The sequence below is a fragment of the Taudactylus pleione genome, unplaced genomic scaffold (genome assembly GCF_031769625.1).
Source record: "Taudactylus pleione unplaced genomic scaffold, aTauple2 ptg000977l, whole genome shotgun sequence".
NCBI lineage: Eukaryota > Metazoa > Chordata > Amphibia > Anura > Myobatrachidae > Taudactylus > Taudactylus pleione.
In genome coordinates, this window is record NW_028285378.1 from 2,730,664 (window position 1) to 2,751,600 (window position 20,937).

The following is a 20,937-nucleotide window of genomic DNA, read 5'->3' on the forward strand; positions in this document are numbered from 1 at the left end:
TCGATACTCATGATCTATCGCACAATCTATTGCACAACCCGTAACTTGACTGACAGATCCCTGTACACGCCCAATCGCCATCTTGTGCGCATAGTGATTTAAAGGAGAAGGATGCGATTTCCAGCTTGCACCCCTGAAGTCTGGACTTGTGTATTTTGGGGAGTATAATGCTGCTGCATTGATGCACCTAACCACTGTCCACCAATGTGAGCCACCCACTGTCCACCTATAATGCATGACCCAGCCACCAACTGTCTATATGTCCACCAATGTGAGCCACCCACCTACCCAGTGTCCACTAATGTCATCCAACCTCTGTCCCCCTAAAAGTATAAAGCATGACCCAGCCACTATCCACCTATATGAGGTGGGCAGTGGCTGGGTCATGCTTTATACACCCTGTCTACCAATGTAAGCCACCTACCTACCCACTGTCCACCAAAGTCACCCACCATCTGTCCCACTAAAAGTATAAAGCATGACCCAGCCAAAGCCTGCATATATGAGGTGGGCGGTGGCTGGGTCATGCATTATACACCACCTACCCACTGTCCACCAATGTCATGGGCCACCTATTAATTACCTAGAAAATATTAAAACACCATAACAAACATATTAAAACACCATACCAAATATATTAAAACACAGTAAAAAGACATATTAAAACACCATAACAAATTTATTACAACTCCATACCAAATATATTAAAACACCATAAAAACATATTATAATGCCATAACAAACATATTACAACACCATAACAAACATATTACAACACCATACCAAATATATTAAAACCCTGTAAAAAAATATTAAAACACCATAACAAACATATTAAAACCCTATAAAAAATATTAAAACACCATAACAAACATATTACAACACCATAACATGAACAAACACACTGAAATGTAACCTAAAAATTAAATATATACATTACAATACAACCAAACATATCAACATTAAAAATCACAAAACTATTTAGAATTATTGCTAAAACTGTATATGTCCATATTTTTCTTCTTCCTAGGAATGTCTATAGATAGGGAGAGAGAAATCATCACTGGATTCCTGGAGTCCAAAGAATGTCTATGGCAGATAAGCTGTAGAGACTACTCCAATAAGTCCAAAAAAATGGCAGCGTTGGAGAAATTGCTCAAGTACAGCAAGAAGTTTTACTCTGATGCTACCATAAAAACGGTCTGCGCCAAAATCCAGAATTTGCGCATGGTGTACATTAAGGAAATGAAGGAAGTGGAGGAATCCAAGCATTCCTGAGTGGCCATCGACGATATCTATTAGCCCACGCTGGTGGTACTACCACCTGATGTCCTTCATCAGTGAGCAGGAGCCACAACGTCAGTCACTGGTGTTGATGGCTGAGCGAGAGGGAGATGAGGACGTGGCAGAAGTGAGTGGACCGTCTAAGGATGTTTTGGTAAGTAGAGACACAGTTCATACACCAAAACCTTTTTTTTTTTAAAACAAAACATTTTAGAAAAATCAGAAATGTCCACGTTAGTCAGTTATCACAGACAGTCCTCCTGCCATGGAACAGACCCTGGTCCATTGAAATAGGCCATATACTCCTCCCTCACTTCTTTGGCACGTGCTGTCATTGTTGTTTGAATTGGTGGTGCAGACACTGATGTAAACTGGGCAATGTCCTCAGGATGTCCTGCATCTTCTGGCCTAGCTGTGACCACAAATGTGTCCGGGATAGATGATAGTTGTAGATCATCTTCTCTCTGGTCAGGCCCCTCTGTGCAAATGGCTTCATCACATGTTCATGTACAGCAAAAGCCTCATCTGAGACGAAAACGTAATTTAGGCCGTGCTTTGTCTCGTCCAGTGATGGCAAGTTGAGGGTTTTGTTGGTAAGTCTCTGGTAGAATGTCGTCTGTATGAAAGAACCACCATCCGAAGCACGGACATTCTTGCCAACATCCACAAACAAAAATTAATAGTTGGCATTCATCACTGCCATGAGAATGATGCTGAAGAAGCCTTTATAGTTGTAGTAATATGATCCGATATTGGCAGGTAGGTTGATGCGTATATGTTTTCCATCTATGGCTTCTCCGCGGTTAGGGAGATTCCAATGTTCTTCCACTCATCCACCTTTTTGGAAACTAGAAAAATAGTAAAAAAGGGGTTAAAACATAACCATATCTTTTCTCCATTTTTTTACTATACAGACTCCCACCCAAGACCCTGATTCGACTACAACCAGTGCAGTAACTAGGGCAGGACGAGCGGGGTTCGTGCCCTGGGCGCCGTTGGACCGGCGGCGCGGGGGGGGCGCCGCCGGCCACGGTACCGGCCCGCCCGCCCTAGATAGCCAGTGTAGCGCCGACCGCAATGAGTGCAGTCAGCGCTACACATTTGCACAGGACCGGCGCTAGGCTTCCAGCGCCGGTCCTGTGCTGCACGCCTGAGCCCGTTCCCTCCCCCTGAGCGCTTGCCCAATAGCGCCAGGAGGCGGGCTCAGGCTGTGCATAACACACGCATCGCCGCCAGCGCTGGCGGCGATGCGTGTGTTAAACAGCAGCCAATGAGAGTCAGATAGACTCTCATTGACTGCTGCAGTACTTCCGTCCGGCTCCTGCAGTGGGTAATGGGACTGACGTCATGACGTCAGTCCCATAATGCTGAGCGCGCCAGCCCGGGCGGACTGGAGGGCGGAAGCGGCATTGCGGACAGGAGCAGCGTGGAATCAGGTAAGTATATTTTTATATATATTTATTTATTTTTAAACCTATCTGCACAACGGGGGAGGGGTTGGCTACTACTGGGGGGGACATCTACTGGGGGTGCCATTGGGAGGACCTCTACTGGGGGGGGCTACTCTACTGGGGACTACTACTTGGGGGGGGGACTACCACTGGGGGCATTCTAAAAGGGGCCTAGTATTACTAGAGGCACTGCACTCGGGGGATCACTACTGGGGGCAATAATAGTAAGGGCCACTACAGGGACCACTGGATAGGGGGGGGGGTCACTACTGGGAGCCTGCATCAGGGGGACCACTACTGGGGGCACTGCATGGGAGGGGGGGGACACTACTGCTGGGGGCACTATATAAGGGGGGCACTGCGGGGACCACTACAGGGGGCACTAGATAGGGGGGATCACTACAGGGTGCCTGCATAAGGAGGCCACTATTGGGAAAACTGCATGGGGGGGGGACTACTGCTGGGGGCACTATATAAAAGGGCACTGCATAAGGGGATACCGCTACTGGGCGCACTGCATTGTGGGGACTGCTACTGGGGGCACTGCATAAGGGGGAACACTACGTGGGGCACTGCATTTGGGGGGGCCACTACTGGGGGTACTGAGTAAGGGGAACTAATTGGGGGCTGTATAAGATGGACCACTACTGGTGATACTGTATAAGGGGCACTACTATGGGCCTGCATGAGAGGGACCACAACTGCATACTGGGGGTACTGTATAAGGGGTACTACTGGGGTTAAGGGTGCATATGGATAGGAATGTTCAGTTTGAAAATAAAGGGGTGTGTCATGTTGACACGCCCCATTTTTAAGTGACCACGCCCATTTTTTTGTGCGCACATGGGGGGAGGGGCTCCCTTTTCAAATTTGCCCTGGGCTCCAAATACCCTAGTTACGCCACTGACTATAACTCCGGATATCAGTCTGATCGGGGACAGCGAGGTGGATACTTCATCCCCATGCCCACCGACCAATGAACCCCCCCAGCATCTTCCGCACCTCACCAAAGAAAGAAAAAATGCCAAGGGGAGAAAGCAGCAGCATCAGCAACCCACCGAGATGGAGGACATATTCCTGCAGCAGGCAGGACGTATCCTCCACAGCAAACCTGACTGCATTGATGACTTTACTTCACATATAAATAGCGCAATACGCATAAATGATAGGCCAAACACAGAAGGAGGTTCCAGTGGCTGGTCTATGAGCTGCTGATTAGGCATCTAAATTCAAATCTGCATATGTCTTCATATATAGCAGACCCTCTTATGTGCTCACCTGCCCCAACCGCCTCTGTGAGACTCCCCCAGCCCAGTTGGAGGCTACTCCCGTAGTCAGTACCCCATCCACAAGCCAGGCAATTTACAGTGCCATGCTGGAGGCAGAAGATGATTGCCACATGTTTTTCAAGATGTAACGTCTTTTTTTTTAAATTATTGTTGCCTGTACTATCACCAAATTTTATCACTCCCAATAGCTACTGTATGGTATACGGTGGTGATGACGCTGACTGGACAAGGTCACTACACACATGGCGCAAGTACAGATTGATGGAAGCCGGGGCCACAATCTGTACTTGTGCCTCCCCATGCCACGTAAGTACAGTACTGTATCTTTCTCTCTCTCTCTCTCCCTCTTTCTCTCTCCCTCTCTTCTCATCCCTCCCCCCCTCTCTCTCTCCTTCTTTCTCTATCCCTCCCTCCCTCTCTTTTTTTCTCTTTCATGTGTTTCAGTGAAAATTAATTTTTTCCCACAGTTCCAGAGACCGTAGGGCCCCCCACCTCCCGACCCCAGCGAGAGTCTGCGTAGTAGTACAGTACTCTCTCTCCCTCTCTCTTCTCCCTCTTTCTCTCCCTCTCTCTCACTCTCTTGTGTGTTTTCAGGGAAAAATGACGTTTTTTCCCCACAGTTCGAGAGACCGTACCCCACCTGCCCAGCAGGATGAAGCCGCCCCAGCGAGAGGTCTAAGGGCCGGAGAGTCTAAGTCTGCATAAGTTCTCTTTCTCTCTCTCTTTCTCCCCCTCCCCCTTTTTTTTCTCTCTCTCTCTTTCTTTCTATCCCTCCCCCTCTCTCTCTTTCTCTCTCTCGGTTCTCTTTTTCTCTCTCCCTCTTTCTCTCTCTCTCTCTCTCTCTCTCTTTATCTCTCTTTCTTTCCCTCTCTCTCCCTCTCTTCTCTCTTTCTTTCTCTCCCTCCCCCCTCTCTCTTTCTCTTTCTCTCTCTCTCTCTCCTCTCTCTCTCTCTCTTTCTATCGCTCTCTTCCCCTCTCTCTCTCTCTCTTTCTTTCTCTCCCTCCCCCCTGATCTTTTCTCTCTCTCCTTCTTTCTCCTCCCTCCCTCCCTCTCTCTCTCTTTTTCTCTCTCTCCCTCCCCCCCTCTCTCTCTCTTTTTCACTCCCTCCCTTTTTCTCTCTCCCTATTTCTCTCTCTCTATTTCTTTCCCTCTCTCTTTCTCTCCCTCCCCCTCTCTCTTTCTTTCCCTCTCTCTCCCTCTCCCTCTCTCTCTCCCCCCTCTCTCTCCCCCCCCTCTCTCTCTCTCTCTCTCTCTCTCCTTCTTTTCTCTCACTCCTCTCCCTCTCTCTTCTCTCTTTCATGTGTTTTCAATGAAAATTAAATTTTTTCCCCACAGTTCCAGAGACCGTAGGGCCCCACCTGCTGGCCCCAGCGAGAGTCTGTGGAAGTACAGTACTCTCTCTCCCTCCCTCTTTCTCTCTCTCTCTCTTTCTCTCCCTCTCTCTCTCTCTCCCTCTTGCTTTCTCTCCCTCACCCCCTCTCTCTTTCTCTCTCTCTCTATTTCTCTCCTCCCCCTCTCTTTCTCTCTCTCTCCCTCTTTCTCTCTCTCTGTCTCTTTACTCTCTCCCTGTCTCTCTCTCTCTCTCTCTTTCCCTCTCTATCACTTTCTCTTTTTCTTTCTCTCTCTCCCCCTCTCTCTCTCTCTCTCTCTCTCTCTCCGTCTTTCTCTCTCTTTCCCTCTCCGTCTTTCTCTCTCTTTCTCTGTCTCTTTCTTTCGCCCTCCCCCCTCTCTCTCTCTTTTTCTCTCTCTCCTTCTTTCTCTCTCCCTCCCTCTCTCCCTCCCTCTCTCTTTTTTTCTCTCTTTCATGTGTTTTCAGTGAAAATTACATTTTTTCCCCACAGTTCCAGAGACCGTAGGGCCCCACCACCTCCCGGCCCCAGCGAGAGTCTGTGTAAATACAGTACTCTCTCTCCCTCTTTCTTTCTCCCTCTTCTCTCTCCCTCTCTCTTTCGCTCACTCTCGTGTGTTTTCAGGGAAAATTAAATTTTTTTCCCCACAGTTCGAGAGACCGTACCCCCACCTGCCCAGCAGGATGAAGCCGGCCCCAGCGAGAGTCTGCATAAGTACAGTACTGTACACTAGATTACATTGTTCTCTCTCTCTCTTTTTTTCTCTCTCTCTCTTTTTCTCTCTCTCCCTCTTTCTCTCTTTTTCTCTCTCTCCCTCTTTCTCTTTCGCTCTCTTTCTCTCTCTCCCTCTTTCTCTCTCTCTCTCTCTCTCTCTTTCTCTCTCTCTCTTTCTCTCTCTCCCTCTCTCTCTCCTTCTTTCTCTCTCCCTCCCTCCCTCCCTCTAACTCTCTTTTTTTTCTCTCTTTCATGTGTTTTCAGTGAAAATGACATTATTTTCCCCACAGTTCCAGAGACCGTAGGGCCCCCATCTGTCGGCCCCAGCGAGAGTCTAAGTACAGTACTCTCTCCCTCCCTCTTTCTCTCTCTCTTTTTCTCTCCCTCTTTCTCTCTCTCTCCCTCTCTCTCTCTCTCTCTCCCTCTCTTGCTTTCTCTCCCTCCCCCTCTCTCTATTTTTCTCTCTCTCTCTTTCTCTCCCTCCCCCCCTCTCTCTCTCTCTCTTTCTTTCTCTCTCTCTCTTTCTCTCTCTCGGTCTCTTTTTCTCTATCCCTCTTTCCCTCTCTCTTTCTCTTTCTTTCTCTCCCCTTCTCTCTCTCTCTCTTTCTTTCCCTCTCTCTCCCTCTCTTTCTCTCCCTCCCCCTCTCTCTCTTTCTCTCTCTCCGTCTTTCTGTCTCTCTCTCTCTCTTTGTCTCTCTCCCTCCCCCTCTCTTTTTCTCTCTCTCCTTCTTTCTCTCTCCCTCCCTCTCTTTTTCTCTCTTTCATGTGTTTTCAGTGAAAATGAAATTTTTTCCCCCACATTTCCAGACACCGTAGGGCCCCCACCTCCCAGCCCCAGCGATCCAGAGACATCTAGTTATATTATCCTGTTCGCAAGGTATATTGATGACTTATTTATGCTCTGGTCGGGAGGAGAGGAACGGTTCAATAACTTTATGGGTAACATCAACGCGAGAAATGCTTCCATTAAACTAACGTTCCAAACAAACCATCATACCCTTAATTACTTGGATGTCAAAGTCACCCTGGAAGGAGGCTGCATTCTAACCAATGTCTTTTCTAAGCCCACTGATAAGAACATGTTGCTTCAGGCCAGTAGTCACCATCCGCCAGCCCTGAAAAAGGGAGTTCCCAAGTCTCAAATGATCAGGGTGGAAAGAATCACCAGCAAGCATACGGATTTGGAAAATAGCCTGAATGTGATATTAAACAATTTTTTACAGAGAGGTTATGATCCATCTTTATTGCAGAAACAAAAATGGGAAGTGTTGAACACCCCAAGAGCAAATTTCTTTGCGGTAAAGAAAAAAGATCCTGAAGCAGTTATTCCGTGGAAGAGCCAATTCAGCACCACCAGTGCATTTATACATCGAGCCACCAGAGCACTCTGGCCTATTGTCTCTTCAGACAAGGATCTGCCCACATTAAAGAATAAGAGACCTTTGGCGTGCTTCACGAGAGGCAGAAACATCAAGGACACGGTTGTACATACTGATGTTACAAATTTCGAGTCTTCAACCAAACAGAGCAGTACTGGTTTTCTATCTAAAGGCCCTTGATGCTACAAATGCCTGGGTTGCACCACTTGCCGTAACATGGTGACTGGCGCCTTTTTCAAACATCCACATACAGATCAAATGTTCAAAATCAGATATACGCTCACATGCACTTCATCATTTATTATCTATCTTACCAGTTGCCCTTGTGGCCTCAACTACATCGGCAAAACGACTAGAACAATGAGGGAGAGGATGGCCTTACACCGTTCAGCTATCAAATCTGCTCTTTCAGGGAAACCCTCAGACCAGTCGGTTGCAAGACACTTCGCTGCTAACAACCATCCTTTGGCCTCATTTCAACACATGGCCATTGATCATGTACCCAGTACTATTAGAGGGGGAGACAGAGGGAGATGTCTCCTTCAAGTGGAAGCCAAATGGATTTTTAGGCTCAATACCGTGTCCCCTGCAGGTCTCAATGACAAGATTACTTGGAGTGTCTTCCATTGAATTAACTATTCAAGATCCGTGGCTTGACTGACGGATGGAATTCTATTTTTTTTCATAGTTCATACCTTTTTATTTTTATGTTTATTTTTCTGTAGTACTTATTTTTTTCAGGACATTTTTTCACATTTTGTATTTTTATTTGTTTTTCGAATAACCTTTATTCATTTTTCACAGTTAATGTTTCCATATTTCATGTTTTACCCCTACATTAGCTATACAATAGTGCGAGGTTTATGTGTCTTCTGTGGTAATGATCCAATATTGTGCACAAATTCTTTGATACTGTTATAATGTTTCCTTTCCTTATTTTTTGCATTTTTTACATTATTAGCCATCAACCAGTTTATATAGTGCACCTGGGTGTGGTACGTTAGTCAGCTGACCCTATTTCTTTTCTATCCACATCTGTATCCTGAGGTGGGATTATCACACCTCGAGGAGTGTATGTTGTTTCAATTTTGTGCAATGTCTTATATGATGTAGCGTTTTTGCGCAGTGTCCTATATATCTGATGCTTTGGTTTTATTTGCATTTTTCTTTCTTTTGTTTTTACAGGGAGGATGGCTAGCCGCGTCAGCACGCTGGCGTTCTGGTTGCCTCGGCAACCGGATACGCAGAGCGGCATGACGTCATCATTGCGGGACTACGGCTGCGACGCCAGGGGACCCGGGCGGCGTCCTCCCGCCTCTCTCTGTTCCTAGATGGTTCTTCTCCTTTATAAGGTAAGCGGGCTTTGCATTTTTCTCTCTATATCAATGACAAAGGGGCCAGTGAGCCCCGAAACGTTGGATATGTGACACTTAGTGCCACATTAAAATCTATTCTTTTTCAAGTCTCCTAGTGCCGCTGTCTATTTATTTATTTGCTCTACATTATTATGCGGAGGGCACAGGAGCACCAACATTAACAGTACAGCTGAGTGCCGGACCAGACAGCCACCTATATATGTATATATATATAATATATATATATATATATATATATATATCTCACACACACACACACACACACACACACACACACACACACACACACACAGCGGTGTTAGGAGACAGTGAAAAGAGATACTGTAAGGTACTGTACCAACCAATCAGCTCCCAAATTTAAGTTTTCAAACGCAATGTTGAAAAATTACAGTTGGGAACTGATTGGTTGGTACAGTACTGTACCTTACAGTATCTCTTTTCACTGTCTCCTAACACTGCTTAGTACTGTATATACTGTATTTGATTGAATCTATATTTACTATTGAAAAAAACACTCAAAACAACTTTTAAACTAAAACTGAAAGTACAGTACTGGACTGTATCTTATAAAAAGTAAATTTTGCACTGTCAAACTGTACTGTAGTTAATGAGAAGTACAGGAAGTGAGATCTTGAAGAAAAATAGCCCTGCCCTTTTCAGACAGAAAATACTGTAGCAAAAAATCCTGTCTTTATCCGGCATTTGAAGCACAGGTTTTTTTGATGGTCCCGCTTTGTACCCCTTTTGGCACAGACAAACAAATTACTGGGCATACAGTACAGTAGCACTTTTAGCCAGTGATTTGCAGATGGACACCACCATTTATTCTGTGTGAAAGGGTCAACATACTGTACAGTACTGTACGTCGAAATTACCAGGTCTCCGACCCAGGTTAAATGTACGGTCAAAGTGACCCTTTCACACAGTAACAATCTGTTCATCAGCAAATTACTGCACCAAGTACAGTAAAGTGGTTTACTGTAAATGCTACAGTACTGTAATTTGCTTTTCTGTGTGATAGGGTTATTACTGGAGTTGTATAGAGTACAGTAGCAGCACATTCTTGAAAGTACAGTACAGTATGAGTACTGTAATTGTTTACAGCGTTGTAATTGTGTGAAACATTTACTGTATACAGTATTTCTATTATTTTACTTAATATGGTATTTAGTGTCTTTATACTTGTGTATTTCAGAGTGCACCGAACTGTGAAAATGGTGAAGAGCAAAGGTTTCTACAACAAGGGAACTCATCTTGCTCACTTCCACTGACCAAAAGGCTGAGTGCACTAGTTCCACAACGGTCTACAAGCAAACCTTCCAAGAAGAAAGCAGGGAAGGAAAATGTACCTGTTCTTGTCAAGGCAAGGAAGAACACAAAGCCAAGAACAACACTTTGCAACTGGACATAGGAGAAAATGGACCAGGGAAAGTGGAGCAACCCATGAACGTCCAGAACCAGGAGGAAACACCAGTGATTTATGGACCCGAAGAACTGGACACCTTGGAGCCTCTGGTTTGTACACCTGTGGAAGATGTATCCCACTCACCAACTCATCAAAAACTGTCCTTCCAAGAAGATAATGCATGCACATGTAGCTGTGCTAGGATGGTGAGAGACCTTCGTGGGAAAAGTTGGTCATCTGGAGGTGAAAATTGACAACTTAAAAGAAGAGCTGAAGGAAGGGCTGAAGGACACCATTGCAGAAGCAATGAAAGAAGCAATCCGGCAAAGTAAAGAAGGATGGCAACAGGCCGCTGCCCAGAGTACCAGGAAGAGACATGACCAGGCAATACAGTATGAAATGGTCACACCGGATGAATATGAGCCTGAGGATAACGATGTTGATTTCAACTTGGAGACTGACCCATCATTACACTTGCTAGATATGGACACTACAGTGGCATCAGAGCACTTGGACATGACACCGGTGCCATCATGCATCCTGCCTCAGTGGGAGAGTACACCAGTGGCATCATATCACCTGCCTAAACGGTCAGTTGAAGAATCAAGAATCAACAATGCAAGCATGCCTGTACCTTCACCAGGAATGCCTGTCATGTTGAGCACCCCAGCACCACTGACTGTATTTGGAACACCCTTACCGGATGTACCACAGGCTGTAATCAACATTGGCAAGGACAATAAAATTTACAGAGCTGCCAATTGTGAAATGCATTGATATGCACAAGCAATATTTCAAGAACACATGCCCTATGACCTCTATTGCAATTGGACCAAGCGGGTGAACTTTGATGGCAGTCGGAAGAAAGTGCCAATCCCCAACAATTTAAGAGAAGATATCCTCTCTAGATGTCGGACAAGATTCAGAATTGGAAAAGAAGAACTTACCCGGATAAAGGACATGTTGAATGGGGTGCTGCGCATGCCAAGGAAACATGCATGGAGGACAGTCACACATACAAGTACAGATCTTCAATCAGGAAACATGACTTGAAGGGACTTGTCAGAAGACAGGAAGACCCGGCGCCGCCGCTGGCCAGGATGTGCCAGTGGCAAAAGAAAGAAGCGGAGGACAGGAGAGGACTACAGGGGTGGAAAGCAAAAGAGCTAAAGAAGTTCCCCCCAAAAGCCTCTTCCACCATAACAGATAGGCCCTCTGTGAGGCCAACGAAATATTAACCCCAACCTACAGTAGACCAACAGGTCTGAAGAGAGGAAGACCTGTGTGAAGAAAGAAGCGGAGGACAGAAGAGCACTACAGGGGTGGAAAGCAAAAGAGCTAAAGAAGTTCCCCCCCTCAAAGCCTCTTCCACCATAACAGGTAGGCCCTCTGTAAGGCTAACTGTACTGTACATTAATACTGTAGTTTGTTAGTTAGTAGTTTATGATACAGTAGGGCTCATATTAATGTTACAGTAGATTAGTGTGACACACTATTAGAGCAGGAAAGGGCCTTGCATGGCATATTCTCTCTCCTACAGGGACCTCTGTGTGGGATTGAGCGGGATGAAGAACTAGAGTATCTCCGGTGAGTACTGTACTTGTGTGCCTGTCTTTTACTGTCTGTTCGTCTCTGCCTATCCTCCTTTCTTCAGGGCGTACAGTGGACCTTGCACTCCGATGCAAGGTGGAGTCTGCACCTGGTATAGGTGAAACTCTGGATCTGAGGCCAAAAGTGCCAGTGATGATTTTAACTTAAAAGCCTAAGACCCCTTGGAGCGAAAAGACGAGATCGGATAAAAAAGTTGAGCCGATTACGTAATTTCGCCAGGCGGAAAATTATCACCGTATTCAATTTGAAAGACTTTCCGCCTAGGTGGGAAGTCAATGCAATGTACAGTAAGACAGTATGCGAAAAAGTTTTGCCTACTGTATGAATAGCAGGCAGAAAAAAGTGGTGAATTGGGGTGCAACGTTGCGGGAAGCCTTCAACGTGCAGCCTTCAGACAGTCCCCCAAAGGTACTGTAAACTGCGTACATTTTTTTTAAAAAAACACTGACAGTAAGAAAACCCCAAAAATTCACTTTCATTTTGGGGACGGAAGAAAAAAAATTTGGGGGACAAAGTTAAACATGTAGGGGTAAATTTACTAAGATGGAAGTTTTATTAAAGAAGTTACTGTACTATATGTTGTCCATAGCAACCAATCAGATTCTACTTCTCATTTATCTACAGTAGCACCTTCTAGAAGATAATACTTGGAATCTGATTGGTTGCTATGGCAACATCACTTCTTAATAGAACTCCCATCTTAGTAAATTTACCCTGTAATATATAAAATGTACTGAGTTTAGTAAGGGTTGGATAACAATACTGAACAAAAGTAGCGAAGAATTAAAATAAAAAAATTAAGGTCTAGAACAGGAGGGACAGGCAGGTAGAGAGACAGAACACTTAACCGCTCGTTCACAAGCCTGTCGTAGCAAGACATCCCACTTTAGCTGCATTTGACTCACGACCCACTGGGCATGCACAGTTCTGTGATCTTCCAAACGCCATGGCCTAGCACTACATTGGTATGGATCTGGGCATGCGCCGGAGATACGATGACGTACAGTATTGTAGGACACACTCAAGCCAGGTGCAACCTTGGTATTGCAGGTGGCTGTAGTGTAATGGTAAATAATCAAACCAATACATTACAGGCGCTTGTACAATCCTTTTGCGGGTTTGAAACTTGGAAGCTTACATTTTTTATTTTTTATTATTATTACACAGTCAAGGTTACACTTTTTTGTCAAAGGGGGTTTATGAGTATATACATAAATTATTTATACACACACATATATGTTGTATATATGCTTTTAAAGATTCTAGGTAGGTGCTAACATTTTAGTGTTTCACTATGTAGTGGTTTTTGTTTTGTTTTGATTTTGCACTATTGCATTTTCTTCGTGTAGGTTTAGTGGTACTACAAGCTTATTTATATTTTTTTGTGTCACTAGTTTCCATATTATTTCATTTTTATGAATGGTATATTTTTGAGGTGTGTTATGTTATATCATTTCAATTGTTATTTTATTCTTACATTTATATTCTTATCAATTTTTTCCTCTATATTTATTTGTACGATTTATATATATCTTTATATTCACATGTATTTTTTCTAATATTGTCACATATAACTATTTATATTTATATGAATGCGCATATAGTTATATATTGTGTCCTGTGCACACATAAAGATGTCAATTATTGTTTTCATATTATCAAGTTCTTAGATAAGGAGTCTCATTTGGTGCAATATTAATCCACTTGGTAGATTTCTTCTTATACTATTTTATTATATTCCTTATATACCCGGTATATATATCCTTGGTTTCCCTGTTATACCATTTGCTTTCTTTCTCCCTCGTTTTATCTATGGTAATATGGATAGGAATCCACGTTGTATGTAACTCCAGTAAACTGTTCCCTTTGGTCCTGATAACTCTATTTGCTGGTTGGCTGTGAACCATGTCAATCACTAGCCATAACATGTGCTTTCCCCTTCTTTGTTTATATATGGTAATGAGGATAGGAATCCATTATATACGTAACTCAATTACATTGCTCTCTCTGGCCTTGACGATTCTATCTGCTGATTGGCTGTGAATTGTGTCTATCTCAAACGAGAAACGTGATTGGATGGACTAAGATAGATTAAGGGGGAGGGAGAGGAATGTTACCTCACGAAGATCAGGTGATCAAGCCGTCAGAGGCGAAACGCGCATCCATCCGACGGACTCCTTGTGCTCTACAGCTCAGCTGATTTACAGGCAGCTGCATTTCCTACCTACGATATCCGGCGAGCTGCACGCACTCTTTAGCCCAGCTGATATACCACCGTCAGCCGCACTTTGTCTAATACATTACCACACGAGGTATCTCTTTATTCCCTCTCTATCCCTATAGCGCTCTCTCATTCAAGCCGGGCTGACACTCCTCCTCTGCAATGCATTTATAGTATCAGAGGGGAGATACTGCCAGGAGCGGGGACAGCAGAGGCGCTCTTAACTGTTGTTTCCCTGAGGTTTTATGTTTACTTCTCTCTCATCCCTTGTTTGAAATTTATTTGACAAGGGACAGCAGAAGAGGTATGACATATTTTCTCCTCAGGCTCTTTCTATAACTATTTACTTTGGATATATACTTATTGAGACCTCTACAAAGTTTTTTATTTCTCACCTGTTATTATCAGGGCATCTAAGCACATTAAGTTTGAGGTATACACTTTTATCCACTGTTTATGGTTCATTTGTATTAATTATCTATGAATGATTTGCAAGCACTTTAAGACTTTAATGACTTTTTAGTAGTTAATTCATCATGTGTTCTTCATAAGTATCGATCATGGGTTATTGATTATCACAAGCACGTTGCACTTTAAATTGTATTTATATAAGCAATCCTATATGGAAGAATTTGTTTACTTCTAATCCAAGACACTCGTCACTGAATCTTTCTATTAATTTACCCATACGACTATTGGATCACTAATATGCAGATATATTAAATCTGTTGCATTGAGTATTGATCCAGACTTTTCTGTTACGTATCTCATTTAAAGACACATTAAGGTGTCTAAGTATATCTGAATAGTTGCATTTATATGATTTTATTTTATTCATTTATTTAATCATGATCACTGTAAGCACTCATACACTTTAATTAGAGGTGTATTTATTTATGTATGTTTGTGAAGTAATCTATTTATGATTTATAGGCCTTAATTTCTGTGATATCAATTATTGTGGACATGTTATACGTTTAGTAATATTTTTTTACTTAGTACCTCGTCCAAACAAGCATTACGATCTGCAAGGGTGTATGTATGTACACTGAGATCTAGACGCGGCTGTGTTTTTCTTTGTGTGTTTAAAATCATTATTGGTAGAGCAATAATTTAGCTCACACATGTTACATTTGGAAAAGGTGGGTTTTTATCTCCAATCTCCTAGCAATATTACGCTTTAGGAATTGGATATCTATATTTTCGCCCATATCTTCTCTCATATATATGAATTATTGATATCATATGTATTCTGCAATGTTTTCTTATGAATTATTGATATTATATGTATTCTAACATGTTTATTTATTTTTTGAGATTTTGGACACCCAGAGGTGCATCTTCTCATATGTTCTCTGTGTTGTCTTTTATAATTTACTAGTAAAAGTTAAGTTTTAATTTGATAAACACATATTTTTTCCATCTGTTTCATTTCAATTGTTTCAAGAGTGCACCAGCAAGACTCTCTTTGTTCTTTTTGCTTCTACGCATATTTGTTTATTTACACTTTTTTGTCATAAGGTACCGTGGCATAGAAATGCCAGAATTTGTGGATAATGTATTAGTGAAGATTTAAAACAAAAAAAAATTATACAGTATATATTTTAAAGGTCTCGAAATGGTAGATGCAGTGAGGCTAGGCATTAGCCCCCTAGCCTCTACTGTAGTTCCTAGAGTCATGGAATCACTACAATGTCTAATTCCAGGACAGTGCCGACAGTATTGTACTTACAATAATACAGACAACTGGGCATGTGCAGTGCTATGAGACTCAATATGCCACACTGTAGCACGCGACTAGCAATGCGCTAGGAATTGGTATGAAATACCGTTGGCCGCATGGCCGGTGGTTCGATTCCCGTCAGCGGCAGCCCGACAGAAGCAGAGTGCGACGCAGCGGAAGCCCGACAGCGCTGGAAATCCCGATCGTGGATAGGTAAGTATCCACTAACCTAACCTAACCCCCGTTACCCTAACCCTCCTTAGGGGTGCCTAACCCTAACTTCCCCCCCAAGTGCCTAACCCTAATCCCCCCTCTAAGTGCCTAACCCTAACCACCCCCTTCCCCGCTGCCTAAACCTAAGTCCCCCAGGGGGGTGCCTAACCCTAAGTCCCCTCTGGGGGTGCCTAAGCCTAACCCTCCCTCCCCCTAGCCTAACCCTAACCCTCCCGGGGGGGGTGCCTAACCCTAAGTCCCCCCCGGGAGCCCTAAACCTAACCCTCCCACCCCGCGCGGCTGTCCGCTCGCGGCGCCCGGCATCACTACGATCGTGATGCCGGGCGCCGGTCCCCGGCATCGGGGAAATGTGGGCGTCTACATCCAGACGCCCGGCATTTCACCCTTGCCGGGATAAGACAGTAGGGAAGCCGGCTGCCAGTATTTAGGCAGTCGGCTTCCCGATTGTCTCCCATGCGCTATATGGCGTATGGAGCAACAAACTACATTACTGTAGCTGGGCACATCTACATACAGTATAATGTATTGAGTTTTGTAAGGGTTGGATAACAATACTGAACTACTGTACAGTACTGTAGTGAACATTTAAAAAAATAAAAATAAATAAATTATCAAGGTCTCGAACAGAAGGAGAGGAGTGTAAGCAAGGCAGATCACCTAACCCCTTGCCCACAAGTCTCTCCTAGTAAGAATTACATCTGTCGTGTAGAGTACTTTATGTGACATCTACAGTACGATGAAGTAATCAGGCGGCTGTAGTGTAGAAGTAAGAAATCGAACTTTGACATTGCAGACATCTGTACAACCTGGTTTCGGGTTCGAAACCTGGAAGGTTACACTTTTTTTTTTTATTATTATTATTATTATTACACAGTCATGGTTACACTTTTTATTTTTTATTATTATTATTACACAGTCAGTGTGTAATAGGGAGATCCCACTTTCACTGTGTGTGTATCATGACCCGCTACTGTATGATCTTCCATACTGTACGCCATGGCATAGCGCTACAAGGGTATGGCTATGGTGCAGCGCCACTGGCAATGCATTGCAACCACTCCACTGGGCATGCGCCAGAGATCTCATTTGTACCGTAACCCCTCGGAGCTGGCTAACAGCCACCATAGCGCCAACTGTGCTGACATTGATGCAATTTTGTGGTTTAAATGCACAGTCAGTGTGTAATGCAAAGATCTCTCTCCCAAACATAGCCCATTACCAGTTACTAAACTCATAAATCACTATAGTGTCCAAGTCTGGGACAGCATCGACATTGACGCAAGTTTGCGCTCTAAATGCACAGTCAGTTTGTAATAAAGAGACTTCCCTCTCAAACAGAGCCCAATACTGTAGCACTTTCTGAAGTCATGAAATGACTATTGTGTACAAGTACTGTACTGTAGGTCTCGGACAGCGCAGAATGGCACAAGTGTGAAAATTCAACAGCATACTGTAGGAATGCAGACAACTGGGCATGCGCAGTGATGATCTTCCATACGCCATGGCATGCGCCAACCATGCAGACATTGATGCAGTTTTGCGGTTTAAACACACAGTCAGTTTGTAATGCAGAGACCTCTCTTTCAGACTAAGCCCACTAACAGTTACTGACCTCATAAAATCACTAAAGTGTGCAAGTCTGGGACAGCATCGACATTGATGCAAGTTTGCGCACTAAACGCACAGTAACTTTGTAATGCTACAAACAGACCCCCTTTATCAGTTGCTGGTCATGAAAAATCACTAAGATATCCAAGTCTGGGACAGCGCCGGCAGTGATGTATGTTTGCGCTCTAAGGTACAGTATGTAATCAAAATCCCACTTTTGCTGTTTGACTCCCGAAGAACTGGGCATGTGCTCCACATGTAAAAACCTAATCTACAATAATAGATCAACAAAGTAGCGCTCAGAACCTGTTGAAAAATAGGATGCGTTGCTTGTAGGTGTAATAAAAGCTGATAGGTACAAAGAGAATCTAGTATTTTAAAGCTTTATTTCTGAAATAGGTAATCAAGGGCTAAAAATTGCTAAATATAAATAGACTTTGGTGTGTGACCATTAGAAAAAGAAAAAAGATGAAAAGCAAACACTAGGGTTAAAAGTTAATTGATGAGGAAGCATGAACCGGAGACCATGAAGCTCGCCGTGAAATGGCAGATCTTTTGAATAATGTCAGTGTTGGTGCGGCGTCCCGCACTTAGAATGTGGATAAGGCTGCTGATAGATGTAGACAGCTGATGTTGTTGCTTGCGTGTTCCCGGGGTAAGTAGTACGGACCCTTGCCTAAGTATACAGAGGTGTGTGTCCAAACTCGTGTGTGACCACGGAATACGTCCGCAGACCCCCCGCCAGTGCTAGGTGGTCTACGGTGTGTCCCGCCGGCCTGCAACCTGGTATGCAGTAGGAGGGGGAGAAACGGCTTTGGTGCTGTGTACCGACCGCCATAATCCCTGCCTCCACTGTGGACTCACCTCTCAGAGACTCGGCAGTTCGGTTTCTTCCTCCGTGGGTATGTGTGGCCAATGCGTTTCGACCCACGTGGGGTCTTCCTCTGGGCGTGATCTGGTGGCATTGAGGAGAGCGTGTGAACTGGCAGAAGGTTGTCTGACAGATCGGTGGGAAGGTCCGTATCAAGTGTTGCTGACGAGTACAACTTCCTTGAAAGTAGCAGAGAGAGAGATACCTGGGTCCATTCCACTCACTGCAGAAAGGGCAACCAACTGGTGGAGATACAAGGCGGAGTCAAGGCAGATAACGTAGACCTGTCAATCGCGAGCTTGTTCCAGGAGAGTTAAAGACTGCCGTGAAATAACCTGAGCTAGGGAAATTTGCAGCCCACTGTTCCAGCAATGGAGTGGCGGGCTGGGTTTGTGTTCTTACTTTCTTCCACAGTTCTCATGATCCTTGTTTGGTTTGGGAGGTCCTGTTTCTGTAGTGGTGGGCAGATGATGGAGAGAGAGGTTGATGGTGATATTGATGGAGTGGAGTCGGGAAAAGGAGTGTTAAACCAATCGGGGGAGTATCTGACCAAACCCAGTACAGTAATTGCTAAGAGATCTGTTATTTTGGAAACTCGGAGACAGTGTGAAGGTCTAATCTGAGGACTATCGTATTTGTGAGTTTTGTGGGTCCCTAGTTGATGAGAGATGCATCCAGCGGTGTGAGCCTAAGTATAACCCGTATTGGGGTGGGTATCCTTTAGAGGATTATCATACCATGGTGGGCAAAGTTTTAAACCAAACTGACTATTGGGAATGCTCTCACATGCCTCAGGTACAGCATAATATAGGGTTAGTGCCATTCCCATTGAATGAGGTTTTAGAATTGCAAAGAGGGGATGCACTGGATGGAAAATTTCTTAGGTCCAAACCACCCCATTTTAAGCTCCACCAGTACCAAGTAGATAGATCACTTTTATGTTTAAACATCACCAACTCCAACAAACCAGGAAGTTGGGAGGTGACTGGGAATAACCAGACGATGACCTTCTCACTAAGAGCTGATAATGAACCTATTAATTTTTAACTTTTACGCTCCATTAGACTAGGTGGGAAACACTTCTGGTATAAATATACACTTAGTTCCACCAAGGAAATGGTTGGTAGGGTACCAGAACGGTACTGTGCCAAAGTTATACAACCAGAAGCTTGTATGAGTCAAATGGGAGAAACTGAGATAGAACCACTTGCTAGGGAAATGTGTTTGACGATTATGATGCATTCTATTCCTTACGTTCTCCCTGATGATGTGTATTTTATATGTGGAAGGAAAGCGTATAAGTGGCTCTCTCCGAGTTCAGAAGGTTTATGCTACCTAGGAAGAGTAGTTCCAGAAGTTATGACCCTTACACATGGTGAAATGCTTATTATCCATAAAAACACATCATCTCCATATCTTCATATGCATTATGAACACCGTGACAAGAGAAACATGATACCTGGTGACATACATGCAGCTACACAGTTGATTAGTGAAACAACTGGCTTTCAAGTTTTAGTAGCATTGGATCCCACCAGGATCACTCGGGTTACTCTAAATTTCAGATATATTCAAGACCTTGCTAAATTAATAGATAATATCACCGAGATTTATGATGACACATTCAGGTATACTGGTAAGGAGTTACAAGCTTATAAGAAAGAACTTGTACAACATAGGCTAGTGTTAAATTATTTAACAGCTGTCACTGGAGGGTACTGTGTAACTTTGATCACTCAATTTGGTGTCAAGTGCTGCACGTATATATCACTGATAACACTAGTGACCCCAGGGAGGTGATAGACCGGAAGATGGATGAAACTCTGCAGTTAAAATGGGAATTTCGGAAGAACCATAATGCTTCAGTGGCTGAAGTAGAGGAAAAGGTAGAAGAGTGGTTCACTTGGTTGAACCCTGTGAAATGGTTCTCCGGTCTAGGAGAATGGGTCCAGGAAGTGGTTGCTACTGTGGGTAAGCTCCTGATCCTTAAACTGATTGACATCTTAGTAATTGGCTTATGTGTCAGGTGTGTTCTTAATGTATTGAAGTGTGGAAAATGTACAAGGGCGAACTGAGAAACCGAGATGATGGTGGTGAGCAATGATATTATGGATACCAAGGTCAAGGAAGACCTGTATTACAATCCTGAACTAGAATGTATCACCAGATGATATATAGATTTAGTCATGCATAAAATGTATTATTAAATGTTATTTTAAACATCATAAATAATGTAAGTTCCTATCCCCTTCAAGACCTCCTTTATAGGATAGATGCATCCCCACATCTTTCCCATGATCTTCCAAGATCCGCGGTGTGCGCATAAGGGTAGTTTTACGTTCCTACCAGAGACACATTATTGATTGTTTAATGACCACATTGTGCCATCCCATAATATAACATTAAATAATATCCCATAGT

The 20,937-nt window shown here is 43.8% G+C and overlaps 1 protein-coding gene across 3 annotated transcripts in view; it reads right to left on the minus strand.

Moving 5' to 3' along the window:
- Nucleotides 1-677: 677 nt before the first annotated feature.
- Nucleotides 678-20,937, minus strand: part of MYLK (myosin light chain kinase) — an 807,913-nt gene continuing 787,653 nt past the window's right edge. For all 3 annotated transcript variants that reach the window (XM_088460742.1, XM_088460740.1, XM_088460741.1), the window contains one exon: nt 678-2,132. The gene's annotated coding sequence lies outside the window, so the exon portion shown is untranslated. The remainder of the gene's footprint in view (nt 2,133-20,937) is intronic.